The sequence below is a fragment of the Pseudorasbora parva genome, chromosome 12, assembly GCF_024679245.1.
Source record: "Pseudorasbora parva isolate DD20220531a chromosome 12, ASM2467924v1, whole genome shotgun sequence".
In the NCBI taxonomy this organism is placed as follows: domain Eukaryota; kingdom Metazoa; phylum Chordata; class Actinopteri; order Cypriniformes; family Gobionidae; genus Pseudorasbora; species Pseudorasbora parva.
In genome coordinates this window covers 6,525,946-6,546,387 of record NC_090183.1, presented here as the reverse complement: position 1 = coordinate 6,546,387, position 20,442 = coordinate 6,525,946, and the positions used below count along the sequence as shown (strand labels likewise).

General features: G+C 37.2%; 1 protein-coding gene and 1 long non-coding RNA gene across 4 annotated transcripts in view; both read right to left on the bottom strand.

Annotated features, from left to right (window-relative positions):
• LOC137093439 (transcription factor Sp5) overlaps positions 1 to 20,442 on the bottom strand; it is a 67,362-nt gene that overhangs the window by 30,369 nt on the left and 16,551 nt on the right. The window contains exon 2 of one of the 3 annotated variants that reach the window (XM_067458250.1): positions 12,979 to 13,002. The exons of the other annotated variants lie outside the window; for them this stretch is intronic. The gene's annotated coding sequence lies outside the window, so the exon portion shown is untranslated. The remainder of the gene's footprint in view (positions 1 to 12,978; positions 13,003 to 20,442) is intronic. 3 annotated transcript variants of the gene reach the window in all.
• LOC137093438 (uncharacterized) lies at positions 759 to 2,785 on the bottom strand. Its single transcript, XR_010908455.1, has 3 exons — positions 2,297 to 2,785; positions 1,944 to 2,036; positions 759 to 997 (listed from the first exon to the last, which is right to left on the bottom strand). It is a non-coding gene; the product is annotated as an uncharacterized lncRNA (long non-coding RNA).

Sequence of the window (20,442 nt, the reverse complement as noted above, 5' to 3'; positions counted from 1 at the left end):
AATAATACATATATGAACATTAATAATACTGATAATAAAAAAATCTAAATAATAGTGGAAAATATAACAACATAACTCAAATTTAAAGGGATACTTCACCGCTATTTCATATTAAACTGTTATTACCTTAATTAAAACGAGTTGATACATACCTCTCTCGTCTCAGTGTGTGCTCTTAATCTCTCTGACGCGTGGTGACGATCTGATAGCATTTAGCTTAGCCCACTAAGCCCAGTTCATTCACTATTGTACCAAACAGAGATCAAGTAGAAGTTTCCCCTATTTAAATACAGTTACACCAATAGTTGAACGATCAAGTATGAGGACAAAAAATAAAATGTGGCACTTTTCCTTTTCTTTGTGTCACCATACTTGGTCGTTCAACTATTCGTGTTGAACGAAAGAGGTATATATCAACTCATTTTAGTTAAGGGAATAACATAGTTTAATATGAAAAAAGTGAAGTATCCCTTTAAATAAACAGTGTAAAAAATTAGAACATTAAAAAAAAAAAAAAAATTCCATAGGCGTAATAGTTTTCATATCATACAAACCGTATTTTCTATCCCCTTACACTGCCCCTGCCCCTAAACCTAACCATCACAGGAAACATGCTGCATTTTACTTTCTTATAAAAACTCATTCTGTATGATTTATAAGCCTTTTGAAAAGTGAGGACATGGGTAATGTCCTCATATTTCACAAAAACAAGCATACACACACACACACACACACACACACACACACACACACACACACAATATATATTTATCACTGTGGTGTACAATAGGGAAATACGCTGAGGTCAGACACAATACACACATTAAATACAATTTCTGAACAATTTCCTAATCTGAATCTGAACACAGATCAATTGCTGTCTGACCATTTTGGCGTCCCATTCCCTCATTTCTGTTGGGAGCAGCTCGAAGATGGTTCTTCATGAGATGTTTTATATCAGCCTCTGAAGATGCTGGGCCTGACTGCTGTACAGAACCTGAATGAAGATGGAGCATATTTTGTATTACTTGTTTCACATCATTTAAAGTAGAGCATAAATAAGACTTTCATCAACCATCATTTGTAGTAACATAGCAATTCACAAAGTAATTTAACCTCTTTAAAGCTAGTGTTATACTTTCTGTGTGCACAAGGTTATACATGATGTAATGCAAAGCAAAAAACAAAGGCGTAGTTTGATGATGCCAAGTTTAAGAGCAGAACCTTGGGCCATATAGTCTTCATCTCACAGCCGGTGGAAAAGAATCGGGATAGGACTCATTCATGAATGTGATTATTAACATTAATGTAGTAGGAAGCAGAGCAGGTCCAAGTGTTGTGGAGCTTAGCAAGGTTGCTGGAGCGATTGTTAATGAGATGAACAACACACGCCTCGTGAGCACCGGGACTTTTATCATGACGGGATGGAACACTGTTCTGTGCACCATTTCCGCTTTTCCGGTCATGAGTATGCGCCTCTGTTTATCATATTAGATACATTTGAGTGTGTTTTAAAATTATGTTATTACGTTACTCTATGCATTCACTTGTTCACACTGCTAAGAGTAAAGCGCTTCTGCCGAGGCACAGATATGACGCAATTGACAGGTGACTCCCTCAAACGCTATGCTGAAACGCCACGGGTCCTTGGTTAAAATAGCAATTTTCTCACAATTTACAAATAGTTGGAAACATTTGGGATATTGTAAGAACTCAACTGAACAAAATATATAACACATATATAAATACTACATAGTGCACCTTTAATATTGTTCATACAGTGTCACTTACGTTTGGATGTCAAAGCCTTCTAAAACAAAATAAATAAAACCAATAATTTGAGAAAATAAAAAGAAGATAGATGTATGGTGATATTATAGGTGGAAAATATTGGTAAAACATTATTTTTTACTTGATCAGAGATTATAACTTTATCAGCTCACCTGTGTTTCCTACTTCTCTGTCAGCAGCTTCCTCCAGAAATGTTGTAATCTTGGGATAATTGCTGTAATGTTATAGTGGTTACTTTGTCCCTCCTGAAATCACAGAACATTTGTATATATATTTTAACCAGTTTCACATTCGCATTTTTCGCATTCATCGATTAACAGCGCACACATTTAACTAACATTAAATGAATAAGCCCTAATGACCTATTCAATTTCCAGCAAAACCTTTACAAAACTGTCAAGTTCAACACCTCGGCTCTAATCTACCCATAAATATGTTATTAAAAGAACACATTTTATTAATAAGAGCTTAAGTTACGTTAACTGTTAACGTTAACTTAACTTACCTGCTCTGAAAACAGTTGGGATGCTAACGAACTTTCTCGAAGACAATTAATAACATTACATTTCTATAAAGTAAATATTCAACAGAAGAGTGTCAATTACACGTAAGAAAAGTGTTAGGAAAAGCTGTGTGTATTGTTTGTGTAACTTTAGAGAAAATAAACTCACCTGAAAGCAGTGGGGGAAAAACAACAGAGGGAGTTTTGTAGTTTGTCGGTTGCTGCTGCATCGTATCCATGGCAACTCTGCGACGCTTCAGTGTTTGAAATCTTCTCGACTGTTCAATGCGCACGCACATTAAAACCAAAACACTTCAAGTCACGCAGCATTTACAGACACATCTATAATTAACACATTACATTTTACTGCAAAATGCCACCCCACGTGATAATGGCACTTTTATTATTTAGGATGTTTTTGTTTTTGTTTTTGCAAACGCAGCTATTTAAAAAAAATTGATTAATGTCAAATATTTTACAAATCCAAAACGGCTCGGAAGGAAACTGTGCCAAATGGATGCATTTTAAGGCCTTAGTCATGAAAAATGTTATAAACTTAAATGAAATAATTACTAAATATTGAGGTCAATTTGATGTCTAAAACATGACGTTGATTTGATGTAAATTAAACGTCAAAAATTTTGTCCTACATATACATAAAACCAATTTAAGTGTGGGATTAACTTCCGATTTTCACCCAGTTAACACTGGAAAAAATTAATTTCCAAACTGAATTTAAAATGGTGCATAGGCCTACAGAATATTGGTCAAGTCTTGACTAATATTTGACGTCAAATTGACGTCAAGGTGCCCGCTGGGTTAAAGGGGACTTTAAATTAGTGATTCCTCTGCGTACCACTAAAGGGAGCCTGAGTACCACTTTTGATTCCCCCAAAAAATAACCAAACGAACAAAAACTTAACGTGAACGCTCTTGCTGGGGTCCGGCCCACACCCGCCGGACGGACTCAATTCAGCTGTGGCGCGTATGGTCTGCGCAGCTGCCCCGGTTCGGCACCCAACCCGCCGAACGGACTCAATTCAGCTGTGGCGCGTATGGTCTGCGCAGCTGCCCCGGATCGGCGCCGCGCCCGCCGGACGGACTGCCATAGTTCAATCTACAGACAGGTCTGGCGCAAAGTTGGTGCAGATCTGCATAGTGAGTGTGACTGCTGCGCGAATCTGCTGATTCGAAAACGGATCTGGCACAGATGTAAATGCTGTCTGGGTAGTTAATGTAGATTCACCGCTGTGTTGGGCTGCATGTTATATGGAAGGACTTTGAAGAAACACGATAATTTAATAATTAAATTCTGTGTGGTGAACGTGAACCTATGATAAGCAGTCCACGCACGTCGCTCTGTTTTATGTCGGATGGGATCGCTAAAATATCTCCAAACCACTGAAGTTGAGCGAACTAACTTGTCAACGATATCTGTGTCCTCCGAGCTGGCCGTGAACGCTGCATTTTCTTCACTATTGCTCATTTTTATCGCTCCACTTATCTCCGATCCTCCAAGCCTGTCAGCCACAGACTGTAAACATTACCGCGTGCAGCACCCAGACGCCCGGTCTGCAATACGCATGCGCAGCATTACGCATAGCGCGTAAGCATTATATCGAGAATTTATCGACCTGTTGTTATCGTTTTATCGAGGAAAATTATATCGTGATAATTATCGTTATCGTTTTATCGCCCAGCCCTAGTTATATAGTATGGAAACTTTCTGTTAAACAGTTAACTGTTTTTAACTGTCTTTTACCATTAAAATCACGTTCATGTCTACATTACGAAAGCAATTCAGTCAAATGCATTCTTGACTATCTCTGAAAGTGGTCGAAAATGCATTTTAGGCCCCATTTACACTTGTATTTAGAGTCATCCACTTGTGATCTGTTTGACCAAAACTCTTAATAGCAGGTGTAAACCGAACCTAGGACTAGGAAGGACACAGCTGAATTTGTTGCCAGAAGAATGTTGTAATGGAGGTGTTTCAGTGAGTTCAGAAACAGTGACACTGATATAGAAAATAACTCCCATTGGAGTGACTTTGTAACTTTTCCGACCTTTTCATAGCCTAGAAATCTAGACGCACCCTAGCGGCAGCAAATTTAATTTGCCCGCAAGTGTCGTCTAGGAACTCTCAATACCATTCTGAGCTGTGTTCCTCACAATCTGGACGGCCCAATCACATCATGTATAGAGTCGGCGGGCGGGGCCATAATGACGACGGCCGAGTTGCGTTTGCGTGCTTCTAGTAAACACAGAAACTGGTGAACGACGGCGGTCTTTCGAATCAGCTTTGACCGCGACTCTGGAAGACTTGGAGTTAAGCTTTTCTCTGAGAAAAGAAAAAAGAGCGGCACTGAAGTCATTCTTAAAAAGGGAAGATGTGTTCGTAGTTTAGCCGACCGGATACGGTGAATGTTTAATTAGTCAGCGAGCTCTGTTTCACCTTCGTTGCTCTGGTTGGTTGTAGCGCTATCCTATCGCGTGCAGAGGGAGTTTGAAAGACAACCGTTTATCCCGCCCCTCGGATTGAGCTGTCTATGGTGACTTTCCAGACCAAACGTCTTGATGTGGGTCTGGCTTGTCAGGCTAACCTTTTCATGCTCAAGGAGTAACATTACAAAAAACCCTTTTACCCTTTTTCAGATAGTTGCCAAACTTTGTAATAGGGCTGCACAATATTGAAATTTTCGAAATATCGCAAATGTATATAGCGCAATATGCATATAGCAACGGCACTATCTGAATGATTTTAATAGGCTACTTCAACATTGTGAAAAAGTGTACGGTTTAGGTCAAAGCTGCGATGCATATTGCAGGGAATGGACTGGGCACACAACTTTTACTTATTTGACTTATAAAGAGTTATTAAACACAATAACTTGCGAAAAACAACAGCTTTCAGTCTCTTGCTGTCTGACACACACACCGAAACGTGCACAAGTCGCCTCTCTGAAAGCATGTGCGTGATCCCTTCAGTTCAGTTTCGTTTCTGCATTACATTTGCAATTATGTTTTTTGTTTGTTTTTATGTTAAAATTATATTATCAGATTTGTGACATTAATTTTTGCTAAAACGCTGCTAGTCACTTTCAGAAATTGTAGCGATGCTTTCTTTTCCCAGAAAGAATGTGAAACACATAAATGGTATCAATCTCAGTATGTACTTTTTTTAAAAAAAATTATGTAATTTAAATAGATTTTACACACTAATTGCAATATCGTATCGCATATCGAATATCACATTATTTAAGAAGGTATTGCATATCTAATTTTCCTTCAATATCGCACAGCCCTAATTTCTAATTTTCCTTATTTTATTTTTGTTTTACTTCAATTACCAAAAAATGTTTTAACAGTTCTCATTTTTTATTTAACACTGCATTACATACTGAACAATATGCAGTTATCAGGACACTACATTCCACTCTGAGTCACCACAGTGAGAACTCATCACACACATGGACACACAGATTTTGGCACAGAGCAGCTTCAGTCAGTATGAGAGAGAGAGAAACCCAAAGAGCATAAAGAAGGCAGCTGTGACGAGAGAGAGAAGGTTAAAGATATGCAGCCCAGGGAGAAAGAGTAATGTTATTCAGTCACCACTCATTAGCTTAATATTTCCCCAGCATGATTACAGCAATCACTGTCTGTCCCCCACCAACCCCACACCACAACACCCCTGGCTATGATGACGCCTGTGCTACTGTTCCATTTTGTTGTCATGGAAACAAAACTATTTTACCCCCATCAGCCTGTGGTTTCTGCATCTCAATTGTGAATCTCATGTCCTCTGAAACCGAACATTTCGAAGTAATAATGCTATCCAGAACCCAAGTCATATTAAACACTTCTTGTCTTGTTTAAAATCTTACATCTCATTCTTTTTTACAAATGCTTCTCCATCCTCCACATTCTGCACACACTGTCCTCACTTACAGTTAGCTTGCCATCTGAATGACCCACTGCTAACTCATGAAAGTTAAAGAGTTTAAAAGCGCAGTTCAACAACCAGAGAAAAGTTCATCACAAACAAAGTGAAGGAAAGAGACTAAGTGCTGTTAAAACAGGTCTCCAGCTCATTGATTTGTTCTTTAGAATGTGTTTAAAGGTTGTGAATTGTCTTTCTGCCACTCAATACTCAACAATAAATAAATCACCAGATAATGTGCAGTTCAATTGAAAGGAATGGAAGAAACAAACCCAAATCTATATCATATGCCTACCAAACTGAACACTAAGGGAATTCAGAAATACAAATATACAATTACACTCATATGTGACCCTGGACAACAAAACCTTAAGTCTTAAAAGTCTTAAATCTTACGGGTATATTTGTGGCAATAGCCAACAAAACATTGTATGGGTCAAAATAATGCATTTTTCTTTTATGGCAAAAATTATGCAAGTAAATGTTTTATGAATGTATTTTGTTAATTTCCTACCATATTTGCACTCTTAGATTCAAGATTTTCAAATAGTTGCATCTTGGCCAAATATTTTCCTGTCCTAATACATCAATGATACATCAATGGAAAGCATATTTATTCAGCTTTAATATAATAAAAAAAGAAAAAGAAAACCTTATGTCTGTTTTGTGGTTCAGGGTCACATCATACCATGCTAACAATACAATTGACTATAGAGCAAATCTCAACCGGTTGAGTGTAAAGTAAATTGCAATGTAAACTATAGTAGAGGTCAAGCGTCAAGCAAAACCAGTAATAATGGTAATAAAACAGTAATAATGGATTACGTTGTTTTTAATGTTCCTGTGAGCTTTTGTTTTTTCTATTTCTATAATAATAATAATAATTATTAAATAAAACCTGTAGCTGTAGTTTGCTTCCTTTTTTTGTACAAAATAATTATCAGATAAATACCTTAACCACGTTCAAATACTTATTTGCAGCTGTATCATACAAATAAATAGTTAAAATCATACATTGTGATTTCTGGATTTGTTTTTTAGATTATGTCTCTCACAGTGGATATGCACCTACGATGACAATTTCAGACCCCTCCATGATTTCTAAGTGGGAGAACTTGCAAAATAGCAGGGTGTTCAAATACTTATTTTCCTCACTGTATATATGTACATAAAAGTTACTTAGATGAAGATTTTTTGATTAGCCTGACAAACCAGACCCACATCAAGATGTTGGGGCTGGGAACTTCCATTGACAGGGCTCAATCCGAAAGGCGGGATAAACGGTTTTCTTTCAAACTCCCTCTGCACGCAATTGGATAGCACTACAACCAACCAGAGCAAGGTGAAGCGGAGCTAGTTGGTAGATAAACTTTCATCGTAACCGTTCAGCAAAACTCAGAGCACATCTTTCTTTCTTAAAGATGATTTCCGTGCCATTCTTTGTTCTTTTCTCAAAGAAAAGCTTAACTCCAAGTCTTCCAGAGTCACAGCCAAAGCCGATTCTAAAGACCGCCGTTTGCCAGCTTCTTTGTTTACAAGTAGCACGCAACTCTGCCGTCATTATGTTAAGCCCGCCCACCTACTCTATACACGATGTGATTGGCCTGACCAGAGTTTGGTTTTTCCAGCTCAGACGTGTATTGAGAGTTGCTAGACTACACAAGTGCCAGATTAGATTTGCTGCCACTAGGGTGCGTCTAGATTTCTAGGCTACCTTTTAATAACTTCCCTGTTTGACATCCAGATCCATTTACTTATCAGTTTCTTTAATTCCAAAGTGATATCAAAAAACAATATTCATTCCATTATTATTCTCTAGCAGGCTGAAATATAAATTTCTGTGACCTTCAAACACTTCTAGTCATGATAGATCTACACTGCAGGGTTCAGGTCACCATTTCTCTGAGCCATATTTCCTGTCACATTATTTTACATGTCATAAAATGTCAAAGACAAATGGCTTTCCTTCCCAACAACCGTGCAACCTTAGTAAACAACTCTTTAATAGCAGCCCAATTTGGTCAAGGCAGATAAAGTTATAAGATCATTTTCAACAAGGCGCAGATAGATCCTAAAAGTGTTTTAGTGGTTTAAAAGTGTTTAACAGATAATAAATTTGTGATAGAAACCACAGGGTGTGTTATGCAGTGAACACACACTTACATTTCATTGTTGTTATAATTAAAAGCAACATCCCCCAGGACACCGCATCAATGAGTTAATGAGCTTTGTGTGTGTGTGTGTGTGTGTGTGTGTGTGTGTGTGTGTGTGTGTGTGTGTGTGTGTGTGTGTGTGTGTGTGTGTGTGTGTGTGTGTGTGAGAGAGTGCATGTTTGTGTGAGTGTAGTTCAGGTAAGACCTACTTTATCCCCACATTAGATTTGCATAGTATAAAAATCATAATGTCTATCAACATAAAACATGGAAACGTAATGCGTGTGTGTGTGTGTGTTTGAGAGAGAGAGAGAGAGAGAGAGAGAGAGAGAGAGAGAGAGAGAGAGAGAGAGAGATTAAAACGTTCATTGTTTTTATGTGTCTAAACATTTTACAATGTCTCTAAAAATACATCTAGACATACAAGATTAATGCAGATTAATACTTTATTCAAAGCAGGGTTATTATCATTAACTAAAACTAATAAACTATAACCATAAAAAAATACTGTTTCTTGAAACAAAATAAATGTTAAATGAATTAAAAACCTTAAACTTAATTTATTTCAGCTAATTACAAAGGCAACATTTCTCATTTTCATTTAGCTAAAACAGGCAACACTTTAGAGAGAGGGAGAGAGTGGCTTTAGAAAAAAGAAAAAGAGATTGCAAGAGCCAGACAGCAGGCCCCAAGAAGAAAGAAAGACAGAGAATAAGAGACAGAGCAATATACAATATCATTTCCCTTTCAAGGGAACTCGTGCTGCGTCAGAACTAGGGGTTGAACGACTTCCATTTTTTTAAAGTCGACATTTATGTGATGAAAGTCGACTCAACGTCATTAATGAACAAATAAACCTTAACCTTGAGCTGAGACGCGAACTCGGGTCTCCTTGTGCACAGGACAGCTACGACATATGACACAGCGCTGCCCATAAGGTTATTAATCTTACATAACAGCTTTTGTATCAGTTCTTTTGTCTTCTGGTCATTATATTTCTCAGATTTCTGCTCGCTCTGAATAAGATACAGATAAAGTAGCACAATAAAGATTACATGTATATGAATGCATTAGTAATTGTGTATGAATTAATTCTACCTGGCAGTGTCTCTCTACTAATAGTGAAGCTGTGATTTTTAGTTATCAAGAAATATATGCTAGAACTTTTCAGTTTCTAAGCTATGTTATTGCTAAATCCCAGAACTGTGTTGACAATACATTTCTGCTGCTGCGCTACTGAATGGTTTTGTGTGAGGCGCACGATCCACGTGATCAGGCTATGTGTGTGCGTTGCAGTGCAGTACGCAGTTAAGCGCGATGATTAACTTACGTGTACAATAAGCTTGCATTCTCCCAATCAATTTTGAGCATCCAGATGGTAATCAAACATGTCTTATGGAGAGCTCTTGAAGTATGCATTTATCTGTCATTTTTAACTGTTCAAAACAGAGCCTGCATGTCAGGAAATTGTTTATCCTGTTGCACCCTCTATAGGCCAGCGACTAGTCGACGTCAGCTTAAAGCGTCATGACAGGGCATTAAGGTCGACTAGTCGGTGCAACCCCTAGTCAGAACGCTGCGGGACGCCTCTGCGTGACTGCATCATGAAGCACTCGTGAAATCAGTCCAATGGTGTGACGAGATGTCATAGGCGGGTGATGTCACTGAGCAGGAAAATATAAAGCACCCCTGAACCAAACAGTGTTAGCTTCTGTGTCTTCACAAGCGCTCTATGTGAAAATCATATTGTCTATTTGGTGCGTGTTTGTCTCATATATAGAGAAAAAAATGGAAAAGAAAGAACAGTTCAAACAGTGTGTTACTCCCTGCCCTCGCTACATCACAGGTGGGGATACACAGCTGCTCTGTGTGATGTGTTTGGGTCAGGAGCATGCCCAGTCAGCTCTCGAGGGAGCTGACTGTTTGCATTGTGAAAAGTTATCCATGAAAACGCTCTGGTCCCACGAGCACTCTTTGAGGAGGGTGCTTCGGCTCGTGTTCCTCAGGGCGCGGGTCCCGCTGTTGCTGAGGCACAGCAGAGGCTTGCGTCCTGGGTTTGCAAATGGATCTAGCGGCGAGGTTAGTGAAGGGTAATCCCCTATCTCTGCTTTTACCTGCTAGATCTGACGCCTCAGTTCACGAGTCAGAAGCACGCTCTGCCGTTTCTTCTGTTTGTGCTGATGCGCAGGTGCATTAACACTCTAGTTCCGAGGAACTGGATGTTGTGAGCCTTGATGATGATGTTCCATTAGAACACACACACGCACAAGAGGAGCTTTTGGAGGTTGTTACTCGCGCTCTTTCTAGATTAAAATTAGATTGGCCACCCGAGAGACAGGAAGCCCATCAGTCAAGCAAATTAGATGAGCGTTTCCTACCCACAAGATCATAACCTCCAAAGCGGGGCTTGCTGTTTACTTATGCATCCCTTAATGGTTGGGGAGTGGGGCTTGGCTACTAGCAATAGCCCCATTCAGGCGGGGCCGAGTATGGCTGTCCGACATTGTGTATCTCCTCGAAGGTCCCCCATGGGAAATCCCGGTCAGGAAAGGCCTTCTCTAACAGGCGAAGGGATCAGTTCTGCACCTTCGTCCGGAGCTATGGAAACTGTGGGCTTGGCCTCTAAGGGGGCCCAGCTCGTAAACTCTGGTCTCTCTACTAGGTGGTTAAGATCATGCTTCACTCCAGAGCTCCTTCCACGAGGAAGCTGTATGCCCTAAAATGGATAGTTTTCGTGACTTGGTGTTCAAGCCATTCAGTAAATCAAGTCGACTGCCCTGTTGGTTAAGTACTGGATTTTCTCCAAGAAAAGTTCTCTGCAGGGTTATCCCCATCCACTTTGAAGGTATACATGGTGGCTATATCCACCAACCGCGTCCATTTAGATTGTGCGTCAATGGGGACCCTTGGGTAACTTGCTTCCTCCATTGAACACTGAGGTTAAGGCCTGCGGCGCACTCAAGGGTACCGACCTAGGACCTGGCCATAGTTCTAGAAGGCCTTACTCTGGCCCCATTTGAGCCCCTTGAAGAAGTGCCAGAAAAATTTCTCTCACTAAAAACTTTTGGCTATTTCGTCCCTTACGAGAATCTGGGATTTACAGACATTGTCGGTTGCCCCCTCTTGTCTTGAATTTGTACCTTGGTATGGTGAAAGCTTTTCTCTTCCAGAAGAAGGGATATGTACCTAAAGTCCCCACTAATGTAGCAGGCCTGATAATGTTGCAGGCTTTTTCCCCACCTCCTTTCCAGAATCCAGACCAGGACAAACTGAATTTGCTTTGCCCAGTGAGGGTATTGGATGCGTATGTCTACAGAGCTGCCCTGTGGGGTAAATCCGATCAGTTATTCGTGTGCTTTGGGTCCCCAGTAAGGGGAAGCCCGCATCTAAGCAGACCTTTAGAAAGTAAGTGGATAGTCGAGGCTATTTCACACACGTATGAGTCGGCCGGTCATCCCTCACCACTGAAGAACTGAGCCACTCAACTAGAAATATGGCCGCGTCTATGGCTCTACTATTGGGAGTTTCGCGTCAGATTGAGATTTTATAACCTGGTGGCTTCCACTCCCGGTTCTCGGGTGTTTGTGTTATAACATGCATTATGGTTTTACATATACAGGCACTTGAGGCTATGGCGGCGTGGGTATATAGTTTCCACAGCGTTCCGACGCAGCACAAGTTCCCTTGAAAGGGAACGTCTCAGGTTACGCATGTTACCACGGTTGCCTGAGAGGGAACGAGATGCTGCGTCATTTTGCCATTTTCCCGGCATGCCTGTGACGACTTGTTCAACTTTACTAGAAGCTAACACTGTTTGTTTCAGGGGTTCTTTATAGTTTCTTGGTCAATGACGTCACCCGCCTATGACGTCTCGTCACACCATTGGACTGATCAAACTTGCCAATCAGATAATTATAACTTCCTCCACTGTAAAAGGTGTGACACACATTTTGGCCTACAGGCCTTTCAACATTTCTTTGTCTTAGGAAGGGTTGAAACATTAAAGCAAATGCCTGTTCATTTTCAAATATCTTATTTTCAATCCTAAGGTGTTCCCCTAAAATAAAAATTTATAATTAAAAATTATTAAAATTATATACATAAAAACAAATACAAAAACTAAAACTCAAACTAAAATTAAAGTGAAAATATTTAATTTTAAAATCAAAATCAGTGATGCTAAAATACCTTTAAAAGTGAAGGGACTTTTTACCTACCCCTAACTTATAAAAGTGCAGGGACTGTTTACCCCTTATTTATAAACACTCATTATTAACCACGTTATACACTTTATTTTCCCTTTTTTTATGAAAATAAACGACTTTCTGATCTGAAAAGGGAGCGAGTTTGGCAAAAAGGGAATTTGAACCTCGGCTCGATTTGCGTCAAAACTTAATGTCAACGCGCCTTACCCCTACACTATAACTGCGGTGAATAAATCTGTGTTTTCCGTAGTTTTGTCTGGCCCAATAAGACATTTATTAAACATGTGATATATTTGTACTTAATGTAAATGGCATCTATTCCAGTAAAAAATTTCAGAGAGAACCCACACAAATTTGTTTTACTTCTGATGCCATTGGACTTACCTATCCGAATACTTCTTGATGCCCCTGTTAATACAGACAAAAACAGACATGTGAAATATGATAAGGATGAATGAATGTCATTCACCCATAAATTAGCCTTTTTCACTCGTCTTCACTAGAATACAAATCTGAAGACCAGTATCCACATTCAGTTTCTTCCCTGCCAACAAATCTCGTTTTTTCCCTCTCACTCTCTCTGAGCCCCAGGTGGGATTTGCTATTCCATCATTCGTCAGGCTGAGTGGAGGAAGAATATATGTCATCCCTCTCTCACATCATTCCCTTCTCTGTTTTTCTTCCCGTGGAGAACACATCCTTTATCTGGACACATATGATTTAATGCCACACACATGCCCTCTCACACACGCTCAGGCTTTATCCATCTATACTTTAGTACATTCTTTTATTTCATTCAATATAGATATCAAGTGAGAGCTGAAAGTTGCCCTTATATTCAACAAAGATATCACATATAACAATATATCGTAGATCATTCTGACAGAGAGAGGATATACACTAGCAGTTCTTCCTCTGTCCTCTCATTTCACACATACACATGCAACCTTTTCCCTCAGAAGGTATTCATCTGTTTCTTAACCATCTATTCAGTTGAATAAGTCAATTCAGATAATACATTGAGAAAGAGTGGCTGTGGCACATTATTTTGTAAATATTTAATGTCATTTAATGTATTATTTTTATTTTAGGTATTTGATGGATTTGGGTAATGTTTAATGTTTTGTTTTTAAATAGATTTTTACATGTATTTGTGTATTAATTGTATTAAAAAGTAATGTTGTAAAATAGTATTTTTTTGAATATATTGTAAAATGTAATTTATTCCTGTGATCAAAGCTGAATTTTCAGCATCATTACTCCGGTCATAGTGTCACATGATCCTTCAGAAATCATTTTGATATGAAACATTCCTGATTACTACCAGTGTTGAAATCATATTTATTTGTGAAAACAATGCTACATTTTCAGGAAATAGAAATTTATTTGAAATAGAAATCTTTTGTATATTTTTGTTACAGTATTTTTTGATCAAAGTAATGCATCCTTGCTGAATAATATATATATATATATATATATATATATATATATATATATATATATATATATATATATATATATATATATATATATATATATATATATATATATATATATATATATTGTTTTTTTGTTTTGTTTTTTTTATCCCACTGACCCCAAACGTTTGAATGGTAGAGTACACTCTGAAAAATGCTGGGTTGTTTCAAATATGTGGGTCAAATATGGATTAACCCAAACTTTGGGTTAAAATAATGAGTAACAAATTTAACCCAATGGTTGGGTTTGTCTATATTTGACCCAAATTTGGGTTTAAACAATCTAGCATTTTTTTTAATAGTGATATGCTTTACACGGCACTATTATTTTCTGCTTTTATTAACATCATCATTTAAAGGAGCGTGACCAGGAATGAGTTTGAGTCCCACAAAATGTTCATGATATAAATTTTCCTTTCGAAACATCTTTTGGACCTCAATGTTGTACTAGTTTTCATAGTGCAATGCAGAGCAGTTATTGTCATGTGAGGGAGGCGTTCAGAATGAAAATGTGTTGAGTCATTGAGTGGATGTTGGTTCATTTGTTTTCGCCACACTCTCTTTTAACTCTTAGGGCGTAATGCTCTTTTAATAGAGTTCTGATAAACTAACGTGCTACTCTCTTTTCATCCCTCATAGTAAATGCCTTGGCAACCTAATGATGATGGATACTAGTGCAGACTACAGCACTTAACATGCTCGTTTAAACCCCACGCATAAATTCAGCCGGGACCGGCTCTAATGATTGGCCAATGCGGGACACGCTGCTGTTGAAGATAAGGAGGTTAGTTACAGCAAGTTTGTTTTGTAGAGCAAATTAATTGAAAGCTATGATGCTTCCAGCAAACCCTGAAGACTTTGACACTGTGTGGAACCGTAAAGGCGACTTGACTGCTCAGAAAACTGGAAACTAGTTTCTTTCCCTGAACTTGACAGCTTTTGCATAACATAAACAGTGTGAATAGGAGAACCCCTCATTAACCACTAGATGAGGAAGCAATGGGGAGTAAAAGAAACGATTGATATAAAGCAGAAAGAGTCAGAGAGAGAGAGGGGCGTACTCCGACTGTCACGACTCTCCTCCATAAATTCAGATAATCTGTGGCCTGCACACAGTCTCAAATCTTTCACTTCCTTTGAGTAATTCATTTCTTGCTGACGGGTCTCATTCGTTTAAACCTGTGTGTGTGATGGTTATCTTGTTTAAACGAAGTATTTTTCTCTCGCCTGCCTCGTTGAAGAGAAGCCGTCAATCTTGTTGCTATCTTGAGGACAAAATCTCTGTGATAGAAACGAGAAAACTCCTGCTCTGCTTCAACATCCTCATCTCATTCAGCTGCCGATTCATCTGAACCTCATTTAATCCCTCAAGTTTTTAAAACACATTGTGTGATGGGCGACAAGACAAGATTTCTGATACATGAAACCAACTCAATAACTGAACATCAACCACCATTAAAAACACAAAGAAACACTACCATTCAAAAGTTTGGGGTTGATACGATTTTTTTTAAATGTTTAAAGTCTTTTAAAGCTCACCAAGGCTGCATTTATTTGATCAAAAAACATTAATATTGTGAGATATTATTACAATTATAAATAACTTCTAAGTGAATATATTGTAAAATGTAATTTATTCCTGTGATCAAAGCTGAATTTTCAGCATACGCCAGTCTTCAGTGTCACATGATCCTTCAGAAATCATTCGGATATGATGAAAACAGTTGTGTTGCTTTATAATGAATATATTAATACAATTTAATAAGGAAAGTTCAAAAGAACAGCATTTGGCCCCACTTTATATTAGGTGGCCTTAAATTCTATGTACTTACATCAAAAACTGTGTTCAAATTGTATTGCAAAACACCTTTGCTGATACTGAGATGGATACGGGTAGAGGGACAGGTGTGGTGTGTGGGTCAGTTTAAGGGTAGGGTTAGGGGTAAGGGAAATGCCAACTGTGTAATTACAAATGTAACTACAAAAATTAATCACGGATGTAATTACATGCAGGTATTTTAAAAATGTAAGTACAATGGCAAAACATGTATGTACACAACTACACAATAAGTGCATTGTATCAAATAATTAATTAAAATGTTACTACATAAAGGCCACCTAATATAAAGTGGGTCCCAGCATTTTTTAATTTGGCATTATATTTATATTTTATTATATACTTTAATATATAATAAAATATAGACTTTATATTTGAATATATATATGCATATTTTGCAATAAACGTAAAAAATATATTGTTTTATATAAAAAAAATTAACGAGTAGTTTTATATTTATCATTTTCAATTAAATGGGATTGGTGCAGGGGAAGTTTTTCCCTCCGTCTTGTACCTTTTTTGTAGATTTTCAAATACTTTTTTGCTTTAAATAAAAGTGTGTATAATGTTATGATTCACCTCGTACACTGTAAAAAAAAATATTCAGGTCTCAAATTGAACATTTTCTAGTGACGGATCGCATCTACAAAATTTCAGTAGGCCACAGAAATTCATTCTTTTTAAAAAATCTCTATGGGAGAAATTAATGGGGAAAAAAAAACTTCTGGAACCAGTGCTGCTAAAAAAATGGGCGGGCACTGTTGCACTCTATTGGCATTGGTAGTGTTGCCATAGAAATGCATAATTCTGAGGACGCGTTCCAAGTAGAACGTCACGTGTTGTCATCTCATAATTATGGTAATTATACCATGTGGTGAACGCACAGAAATATAACATCCTCAAAATTCCATTGTATTCTATTTTTTCTATATATATATATATATATCCTAAAATGAACTCAAAAACACAAATGTAAATATAACCACAGCTCCATTCTATTACATTCTTAGTCACAAATTGCCTGAATGCACTGCACGCACACACGAACGAACACACGCATGAACACACTTGAAAAAAAGTTGACCTTTTCATCTGTGCATTATCATTACACGTCAAATTGTGCTCTGCTGACATCAGGGATTCAAGAGATATTTCTGCATTTGAACAGAGTCACATGTCAGGCCTGTAGAACGGGAAGAGCCGAGGAAAAGCGCTGAATTAACCGATTTAAAGTGCCCTGCAATTTGCCAGGTGCAGCAATTACTTGTTTCTATGGCAACCAGGCAGGACAGTTTTGTATTTTTTCGCAGAAGGATGAGAGGATGGGGTAACCTTAGACCGCCTGCATCTTCTCAGTTTTTGTAATTGCGTATTCTGCGTAGTCAAAGAGACCCAGTAAAACTCAAAATAAACCCCAGGCGCTGTAGCCGAGTGTAATTTGTTTTTAAAGAAACCTGATTGGATTTCATGCCCTAAACTGAATAAGAAAGAACACTGTCACATGCATCCATAAACCAATTTACACTCACGAAGATCTTTCTGCTTCACTAAAGGCCGTTCACTTGTTGTAAACTTAAATGTCACAGTAAGTCCATGACCCATTGTTCAGAACTGCTTTTACTTACAAAAATCACAAACTACTCAACAAAAAAAAAGAAAGGTCAAAAAAACTGTTTCATACCAGAACCTCCAGAAATATTCTTATAAATGTCATATAATTATATGTTTTATTAAAAAGCTTTGAAAAGAAAGGTCAGAAGAAGCTGCCCAGCAGATGACAATGAAATAAACCAAAGAAAAGAAATAAAACGTTGCTGTATCACAATGCGGCAGCACAAACATGTGTATGATCATTTAAATGGGTAACTTTAATGTTATGTAAATATATTTGAACTGTTTTTGTGTACTGTGTGTCTAACTGAATTATGTACTTTGCATTAAGGTTTTAAGAATGCGGTCTATAATGTGTATATAAATGGAAAACTGCATGTGTTGGAAATGACTGTAAAAGCCAAACAAATATGGTAAAATGTATAAGCTCTATGGTAGCAGAGCACTTTGTCAATAATCAAAAGATAACAGACTTGACAGCTGTAGTTAGTTATTCTAGACAGCTCATATATAACATAGAGAGAACATATAATAAAACACAGTTCAATCACAGCTGACTATCTAGAAATACAACCCAACATAAAAACGGATTTCTCAGTACCAGACTAAACAAGTCATGCATGTTCAACTGGGTCCAAAGGATTTAGACCACTACATCACCAATAAAAATTATTTAAATATCTACAACTACATAAAAAAATCTGGGGTTATATGTATATGTATATATATATATATATATATATATATATATATATATATATATATATATATATATATATATATATATATATATATATATATATATATATATACAATATATACATGTAAATACATGATAATATATAATTATATTATTTTTGATGCGATTAATCACCATATATTTTCCACATTATGGAAAATGTGTGTGTGTGTGTGTGTGTGTGTGTGTGTGTGTGTGTGTGTGTGTGTGTGTGTGTGTGTGTGTGGTATATATATATATATATATATATATAGTGCTAGGGGAAAATGTATGGTGATTAATCGCATCAAAAATAAAACTTTGTTTCCATAATATGTGCGTGTACTGTATATAATTATTACACACACATGCATATATTGTATATAATTTATCTTATATAAACATATTTTTTTATTTTTATAAAAATATAAACATTTTCTTAAAAATATACATGCATGTGTGTGTATTTATATATACACATTATATATATACACACACACACACACACACACACACACACACACACACACACACACACACACACACACACACACACACACACACACACACACACACACACACACACACACACATATACATACATACACACACACACAAACACAAAGTTCTGTCATGAAAGTGTGCAGGCTGATAGGTCCTTAACTCAATCTATCAGCAATCACATCATTCTCTGTAGGGCACAGCTGATTGGTTCCTGCTGTATCAGTAGCAAATGAGCTCACTGCTCAACGTTCAAGTACCTGGTCAACTTCTGTTGTAGCAGTTACAATGTGCTTTCAGAAAGACTTCACCTTCCCCAGCTCCACCTCTATAGATCTGCTCCGTATTAGTAATGTATTTTATGTTTTATAACAGTAGCATATTACTTGCAGTGTGTCGTGTATATTGGCAGTGGTAAGTCCTGTCCCATGTCCCTTATATTTATATATATATATTTTAGGGCTGTAAAAATTTGCACGCTAAAGCATACGATTCTCTTTTGCATTTCAACGAACAAAAACACACAAAAGTATGTCAAAATTGCTTTGTCGAGTATCCTCGTAAGCATAGTCTTAAATGAGTTAAAAAGTGTTAAATGAACTCACAGTCGTGAGGTCAGTTGTGACATCAGATGCGTGTCAGATCTGGAGCCGCATCATGAGTATTAGATCTTAAAGTGACAGCAGCCTAATAAACCTGCTGCAGTAATGTCTGCCATTAATGCAAATCCCAGAAGAGAACAAAAGACAAGCAGAAAATCACTCACTGCTCTTTAGTAGCTTTAATCAGGATTAATCTAGATTTAATTTATAACTGATGCAGTGAAGACTGTGAAGTGTAGTTTGAAACTTTATAATTTTTTTAATTAAATTTCCTACCTAAAAGATGTTATGTTGTTTCTATGTGAATTTGGAGATTAAATGCAAAATTATTGCAATATAAAAATATATTAAAAAACTTTAAAGGTGTGCTTTAATTAATTACAGACAATATGGGATTAATTTGCTATACAAAAAAAAAAACGACAGATAAATTATATAAGTGTTTTATATATATATATATATATATATATATATATATATATATATATATATATATATATATATATATATATATATATATATATATATATATATATATATATATATATAAGATTAAAAAAAATACTGCACAAGTATTAGTCTTGCTGGTGTCACATCATGTGAGATCAAGAGGAGCTCTAAAAAGACTTGAGGGGCAAATATGTGCCACAGACACACTTTCTCTGGTACGTTCTGTTCCAGTGGGTATAAAGCTGAGCTCTACTGCCCCCTACAGACAGAAGGACAGACACTGTGACTCTATAGGATTGTGGGCATGGGAGAGAACATTTTATAACAGGCTTTCCTAACAAACTAATACTATGACGTTTTTCAACATCGTCATCATGGATGACGCCATCATCGTGTTTCCACAGTCGCCCCCGCAGTGCCCCATTATACGCCATTGTGTGTTCGTTTTCATGAAGGATTCTCATTTTGGTATACGACTTCCTATTTTTGTTCTTCAACATGTCACACTCTATAACTGTTGATCAAATGCACAGTAGGTCTCCATATAAATACCAAGGACAAATTATACACAATTAAACAATTTTTGAAGCAACAAATGGTGTGCAATGAACACTCTCACATGTCTGTCAAGCTTACACTGAAAATGAGGAG